This window comes from Pongo pygmaeus, chromosome 5, assembly GCF_028885625.2.
Source record: "Pongo pygmaeus isolate AG05252 chromosome 5, NHGRI_mPonPyg2-v2.0_pri, whole genome shotgun sequence".
NCBI lineage: Eukaryota > Metazoa > Chordata > Mammalia > Primates > Hominidae > Pongo > Pongo pygmaeus.
Genome location: NC_072378.2, coordinates 31299438 through 31307507, shown reverse-complemented (window position 1 = coordinate 31307507; position 8070 = coordinate 31299438). Strand labels below are relative to the sequence as shown.

The 8070-nt window shown below is 41.0% G+C and overlaps 1 pseudogene; it reads left to right on the top strand.

Moving 5' to 3' along the window:
- Nucleotides 1-6544: 6544 nt before the first annotated feature.
- LOC134739792 (dihydrofolate reductase-like) lies at nt 6545-7105 on the top strand (annotated as a pseudogene).
- The last annotated feature ends 965 nt before the right edge of the window (nt 7106-8070 follow it).

Below are 8070 nucleotides of genomic sequence, written 5' to 3'. Positions count from 1 at the left end.
GTACTCCTCTGAGACAAAACTTCCAGAGGAACGATCAGACAGCAGCATTCGCGGTTCATGAAAATCTGCTGCTCTGCAGCCACCGCTGCTGAGACCCAGGCAAACAGGGTATGGAGTGAACCTCTAGCAAACTCCAACAGACCTGCAGCTGAGGGTCCTGTCTGTTAGAAGGAAAACTAACAAACAGAAAGGACATCCACACCAAAAACCCATCTGTACATCACCATCATCAAAGACCAAAAGTAGATAAACCACAAAGATGGGGAAAAAACAGAGCAGAAAAACTGGAAACTCTAAAAAGCAGAGCGCCTCTCCTCCTCCAAAGGAACGCAGTTCCTCACCAGCAACGGAACAAAGCTGGATGGAGAATGACTTTGACGAGTTGAGAGAAGAAGGCTTCAGATGATCAAACTACTCCGAGCTACAGGAGGAAATTCAAACCAAAGGCAAAGAAGTTAAAAACTTTGAAAAAAAATTTAGACGAATGTATAACTAGAATAACCAATACAGAGAACTGCTTAAAGGAGCTGATGGAGCTGAAAGCCAAAGCTCGAGAACTACGTGAAGAATGCAGAAGCCTCAGGAGCCGATGCGATCAACTGGAAGAAAGGGTATCAGTGATGGAAGATGAAATGAATGAAATGAAGCGAGAAGGGAAGTTTAGAGAAAAAAGAATAAAAAGAAACGAACAAAGCCTCCAAGAAATATGGGACTATGTGAAAAGACCAAATCTACGTCTGATTGGTGTACCTGAAAGTGACAGGGAGAATGGAACCAAGTTGGAAAACACTCTTCAGGATATTATCCAGGAGAATTTCCCCAATCTAGCAAGGCAGGCCAATATTCAGATTCAGGAAATACAGAGAACATCACAAAGATACTCCTCGAGAAGAGCAACTCCAAGACACATAACTGTCAGATTCACCAAAGTTGAAATGAAGGAAAAAATGTTAAGGGCAGCCAGAGAGAAAGGTCGGGTTACCCACAAAAGGAAGCCCATCAGACTAACAGTGGATCTCTCGGCAGAAACTCTACAAGCCAGAAGAGCGTGGGGGCCAATATTCAACATTCTTAAAGAAAAGAATTTTCAACCCAGAATTTCATATCCAGCCAAAGTAAGCTTCATAAGTGAAGGAGAAATAAAATACTTTACAGACAAGCAAATGCTGAGAGATTTTGTCACCACCAGGCCTGCCCTAAAAGAGCTCCTGAAGGAAGCACTAAACATGGAAAGGAACAACCGGTACCAGCTACTGCAAAATCATGCCAAATTGTAAAGACCATCAAGGCTAGGAAGAAACTGCATCAACTAACGAGCAAAATAACCAGCTAACATCATAATGACAGGATCAGATTCACACATAACAATATTAACTTTAAATGTAAATGGACTAAATGCTCCAATTAAAAGACACAGACTGGCAAATTGGATAAAGACTCAAGACCCATCAGTGTGCTGTATTCAGGAAACCCATCTCACGTGCAGAGACACATATAGGCTCAAAATAAAAGGATGGAGGAAGATCTACCAAGCAAATGGAAAACAAAAAAAGGCAGGGATTGCAATCCTAGTGTCTGATAAAACAGACTTTAAACCAACAAAGATCAAAAGAGACAAAGAAAGCTATTACACAATGGTAAAGGGATCAATCCAACAAGAAGAGCTGACTATCCTAAATATATATGCACCCAATACAGGAGCACCCAGATTCATAAAGCAAGTCCTGAGTGACCTACAAAGAGACTTAGACTCCCACACAATAATAATGGGAGACTTTAACACCCCACTGTCAACATTAGACAGATCAACGAGACAGAAAGTTAACAAGGATACCCAGGAATTGAACTCAGCTCTGCACCAAGTGGACCTAATAGACATCTACAGAACTCTCCACCCCAAATCAACAGAATATATATTTTCTTCAGCACCACACCACACCAATTCCAAAATTGACCACATAGTTGGAAGTAAAGTTCTCCTCAGCAAATGTAAAAGAATAGAAATTATAACAAACTGTCTCTCAGACCACAGAGCAATCAAACTAGAACTCAGGATTAAGAAACTCACTCAAAACTGCTCAACTACATGGAAACTGAACAACCTGCTCCTGAATGACTACTGGGTACATAACGAAATGAAGGCAGAAATAAAGATGTTCTTTGAAACCAATGAGAACAAAGACACAACATACCAGAATCTCTGGGATACATTCAAAGCAGTGTGTAGAGGGAAATTTATAGCACTAAATGCCCACAAGAAAGCAGGAAAGATCCAAAATTGACACCCTAACATCACAATTAAAAGAACTAGAAAAGCAAGAGCAAACACATTCAAAAGCTAGCAGAAGGCAAGAAATAACTAAAATCAGAGCAGAACTGAAGGAAATAGAGACACAAAAAACCCTTCAAAAAAATAATGAATCCAGGAGCTGGTTTTTTGAAAGGATCAACAAAATTGATAGACCACTAGCAAGACTAATAAAGAAGAAAAGAGAGAAGAATCAAATAGACGCAATAAAAAATGATAAAGGGGATATCACCACCAATCCCACAGAAATACAAATTACTATCAGAGAATACTATAAACACCTCTACGCAAATAATCTAGAAAATCTAGAAGAAATGGATAAATTCCTCCACACATACACCCTCCGAAGACTAAACCAGGAAGAAGTTGAATCTCTGAATAGACCAATAACAGGCTCTGAAATTGTGGCAATAATCAACAGCTTACCAACCAAAAAGAGTCCAGGATCAGATGGATTCACAGCCAAATTCTACCAGAGGTACAAGGAGGAATTGGTACCATTCCTTCTGAAACTATTCCAATCAATAGAAAAAGAGGGAATACTCCCTAACTCATTTTATGAAGCCAGCATCATCCTGATACCAAAGCTGGGCAGAGACTCAACCAAAAAAAGAGAATTTTAGACCAATATCCTTGATGAACATTGATGCAAAAATCCTCAATAAAATACTGGCAAACCGAATCCAGCAGCACATCAAAAAGCTTATCCACCATGATCAAGTGGGCTTCATCCCTGGGATGCAAGGCTGGTTCAATATATGCAAATCAATAAATGTAATCCAGCATATAAACAGAACCAAAGACAAAAACCACATGATTATTTCAATAGATGCAGAAAAGGCCTTTGACAAAATTCAACAACCCTTCATGCTAAAAACTCTCAATAAATTAGGTATTGATGGGATGTATCTCAAAATAATAAGAGCTATCTATGACAAACCCACAGCCAATATCATACTGAATGGGCAAAAACTGGAAGCATTCCCTTTGAAAACTGGCACAAGACAGGGATGCCCTCTCTCACCACTCCTATTCAACATAGTGTTGGAAGTTCTGGCCAGGGCAATCAGGCAGGAGAAGGAAATAAAGGGTATTCAATTAGGAAAAGAGGAAGTCAAATTGTCCCTGTTCGCAGATGACATGATTGTATATCTAGAAAACCCCATTGTCTCAGCCCAAAATCTCCTTAAGCTGATGAGCAACTTCAGCAGAGTCTCAGGATACAAAATCAATGTACAAAAATCACAAGCATTCTTATACACCAATAACAGACAAACAGAGAGCCAAATCATGAGTGAACTCCCATTCACAATTGCTTCAAAGAGAATAAAATACCTAGGAATCCAACTTACAAGGGATGTGAGGGACCTCTTCAAGGAGAACTACAAACCACTGCTCAATGAAATAAAAAAGGATACAAACAAATGGAAGAACATTCCATGCTCATGGGTAGGAAGAATCAATATCGTGAAAATGGCCATACTGCCCAAGGTAATTTATAGATTCAATGCCATCCCTATCAAGCTACCAATGACTTTCTTCACAGAATTGGAAAAAACTACTTTAAAGTTCATATGGAACCAAAACAGAGCCCGCATCGCCAAGTCAATCCTAAGCCAAAAGAACAAAGCTGGAGGCATCATGCTACCTGACTTCAAACTATACTACAAGCCTACAGTAACCAAAACAGCATGGTACTGGTACCAAAACAGAGATATAGATCAATGGAACAGAACAGAACCCTCAGAAATAACGCCGCATATCTACAACTATCTGATCTTTGACAAATCTAAGAAAAACAAGCAATGGGGAAAGGATTCCCTATTTAATAAATGGTGCTGGGAAAACTGGCTAGCCATATGGAGAAAGCTGAAACTGGATCCCTTCCTTACACCTTATACAAAAATTAATTCAAGATGGATTAAAGACTTGAACGTTAGACCTAAAACCATAAAAACCCTAGAAGAAAACCTAGGCATTACCATTCAGGACATAGGCATAGGCAAAGACTTCATGTCTAAAACACCAAAAGCAATGGCAACAAAAGCCAAAATTGACAAATGGGATCTAATTAAACTAAAGAGCTTCTGCACAGCAAAAGAAACTACCAGCAGAGTGAACAGGCAACCTACAAAATGGGAAAAAATTTTCACAACCTACTCATCCGACAAAGGGCTAATATCCAGAATCTACAATGAACTCAAACCAATTTACAAGAAAAAAACAACCCCATCAAAAAGTGGGCAAAGGACATGAACAGACACTTCTCAAAAGAAGACATTTATGCAGCCAAAAAACACATGAAAAAATGCTCACCATCACTGGCCATCAGAGAAATGCAAATCAAAACCACAATGAGATACCATCTCACACCAGTTAGAACGGCAATCATTAAAAAGTCAGGAAACAACACGTGCTGGAGAGGATGTGGAGAAATAGGAACACTTTTACACTGTTGGTGGGACTGTAAACTAGTTCAACCATTGTGGAAGTCAGTGTGGCAATTCCTCAGGGATCTAGAACTAGAAATACCATTTGACCCAGCCATCCTATTACTGGGTATATACCCAAAGGACTATAAATTATGCTGCTATAAAGACACATGCACACGTATGTTTATTGCGGCACTAATCACAATAGCAAAGACTTGGAACCAACCCAAAGGTCCAACAATGATAGACTGGATTAAGAAAATGTGGCACATATACACCACGGAATACTATGCAGCCATAAAAAATGATGAGTTCATGTCCTTTGTAGGGACATGGATGAAATTGGAAATCATCATTCTTAGTAAACTATCGCAAGGACAAAAAACCAAACACCGCATGTTCTCACTCATAGGTGGGAATTGAACAATGAGAACACATGGACACAGGAAGGGGAACATCACACTCTGGGGACTGTTGTGGGGTGAGGGGAGGGGGGAGGGATAGCATTAGGAGATATACCTAATGCTAAATGACAAGTTAATGGGTGCAACGCACCAGCATGGCACATGTATACATATGTAACTAACCTGCACATTGTGCACATGTACCCTAAAACTTAGAGTATAATAAAAAAAAAAGAAATCAAGCCTGAATATAAGCTAACCTCCATAGCCAATTACCAATTTAGAAGCAATACAGATAATAGAAATACATATTAAACTACAGCTTGGGGAGCAATCGGCAAAATGCACACTATGGGAAGCTCTACCACACAATATAAATTTCAAGGAAGAATCTTTAGAATAAAAGAGAACAAAATCATCTTTCTAAAGGTAAAACCAAATTATGATTTTGGATGATAAAAATACAAAATAGAACAAAGAAATGATGATCATAAAAGTCAAGATGTTATTTTTATTTGGAGGAAGAAGGAGTTTATTGCTGAGCTGGGGCAAATGATGGGGCTTCTGGTTTGCTCCGCAAACGTCTATCCTTGGTGGTTAATGGGTGCTTACTTTTTATTAAAGGACACAAATTTTAGACCTTTTTTTTTTCCTTTTGCAGTCCTAGATTTTATTTTATGACACAAAGGCTAACGAATAAATAATTTATAGGGTATGGTTACTGTTTTGCACAAAGCCCCCTCTCCATCTTCCCTGTGAGCACCCAGAACAAACAGCAGCCCCAGGACCCCCAGCAGGGGTGACCTCACTTCTAGGTGTGCATCCAGCTCACATCACCAGAGGCAACATGCAGGCCTACTCATTGACTCCTGGAAGAACCTGATAGGACACAGCTAAAGGGAAGCCTTCCCCTCCATCTGCAGGCTCTTGGCCATCAGTGTAGAGGGAGCCGGTCCTCACCTCTCCACAGGCGCCTTCACGGCCAGAGCCTCCTGTCTGCATGGGGAGTAAGGTCTGGCCCTTCCCCTGAACACGGTGACAGGGATCTCGCCAAAGGTGGAGATGACACCATTCCTCCCCCACCAACCTCACGCTTCTTTTGCTTTACAGGAAAGTTGACGCAGGCTGATGTCCAGTGAAGAAATCCCAGGTGCTTAGGAAGGAGAGGTGGATCTCAAGGCTGTGCGTGGTCTGCAAAAGGAAGCGCATGGACCACCAGGGGGCGCTGCTGCGCTGCTGCGCTGCTTCTGCTCTCAGGAGGTGGATGCCCAGGACGAGCTTTGAGGTGGAGAGAGGGATGTCATTGCTCATCCTCCAGTTTCCAAGTAAAACCTTCCGGCCAGTCTTGGCCGCGCGTTCTGGTGTAGCTAGCGGGCTCGGAGGTGCTCACCGCTGCTGTCATGGTTCCTTTGCTAAACTGCATCGTCGCTGTGTCCCAGAACATGGGCATTGGCAAGAACAGGGACCTGCCCTGGCCGCCGCTCAGGAATGAATTTAGGTATTTCCAGAGAACGACACAAACTCTTCAGTAGAAGGTAAATAGAATCTGGTGATTTTGTGTAGGAAGACCTGGTTCTGATTCCTGAGAGAATCGACCTTTAAAGGATAGAATTAATTTAGTTTTCAGCAGAGAACTCAAGGAGCCTCCACAAGGAGTTCATTTTCCTGCCGGAAGTCTGGATGATATCTTAAAACTTACTGAACAACCAGAATTAGCAAATAGAGTAGACATGATTTGGATAGTTGGTGGCAGTTCTGTTTATAAGGAAGCCATGAATCACCCAGGGCATCTTAAACTGTTTGTGACAAGGATCATGCAGGACTTTGAAAGTGACACGTTTTTTCCAGAAATTGATTTGGAGAAATATAAACTTCTGCCAGAATACCCAGGTGTTCTCTCTGATGTCCAGGAGGAGAAAGGCATTAAGTACAAATTTGAAGTATATGAGAAAAATGATTAATATGAAGGTGTTTTCTGGTTTATTTTATGTTGTTCCCCCTCCCTCTGGAAAAAAAAAGTATATATTTTTACATTAGAAAAAAAAGACTTTTGTTGACTTTAGATCTATGGATAATTATTTTCAAGCAATGTGTTTTTATTCCCCACTAATCTTGAATATATCACATACCATTTATGAAACATTCTTGCTATAACTAAGTGCCTCTCCAAGACCCCGACTGAGTCCCCAGCACCTGCTACAGTGAGCTGCCATTCCACACCCACCGCATATGGGACTCTTGCCAGTCCTTAACATTGTCAGCCTTTTCAAATGTTGGTAGTATTTCTTAAAGATGAAGATGCACATACCCTCCAACTGAGCAGTTTCACTAGTGGGAAATACCGAAAGCTTCTTACATGTATACCCGGAAGTTTGCACACAAATGTTGCAGCCTTGTTTGTAACAGTGAAAAATTGAAAACAACCTGGAAGTCCAGTGATGAGAAAATGAATATATTTCTGTCTTTCAGGGAACCCAAAGTAGGTTCCAAGACTGCAATTTCAGTGAAAGCAGTTTATTTGCTAGGTCTTACCAGAAATCATCAATTGAGGTATGGAGAAATGGAACTGAGAAGGTAAGAAAACCATTTTAAAGTCAGTGAGCAGGGTCTCTTCGGTAACAAGCTCCATACTGCTGAGATACAGGGAAACAGAGGGGAGAAAGCTGGAGTATTGATCCCCCACTCCTTGGTTGTCAGCTCCCTGTCCTGTGTGTGGATGGAACGTACTCCAGCTGCTCTATAGCAAGTCCCAGGTGTTCGCAGCAAGAAGCTGATGGCATGCATGGGAACAGTGAATGGCAAACACTTAAAGCAATTCCATGTTTAAGTATATAACTTCTTCATATCTTTTTTTTTTTTTTTGGCAGAGTTTCACTCTTGTTACCCAGACGGAGTACAATGGCGTGACCTCAGCTCACTGCAACCT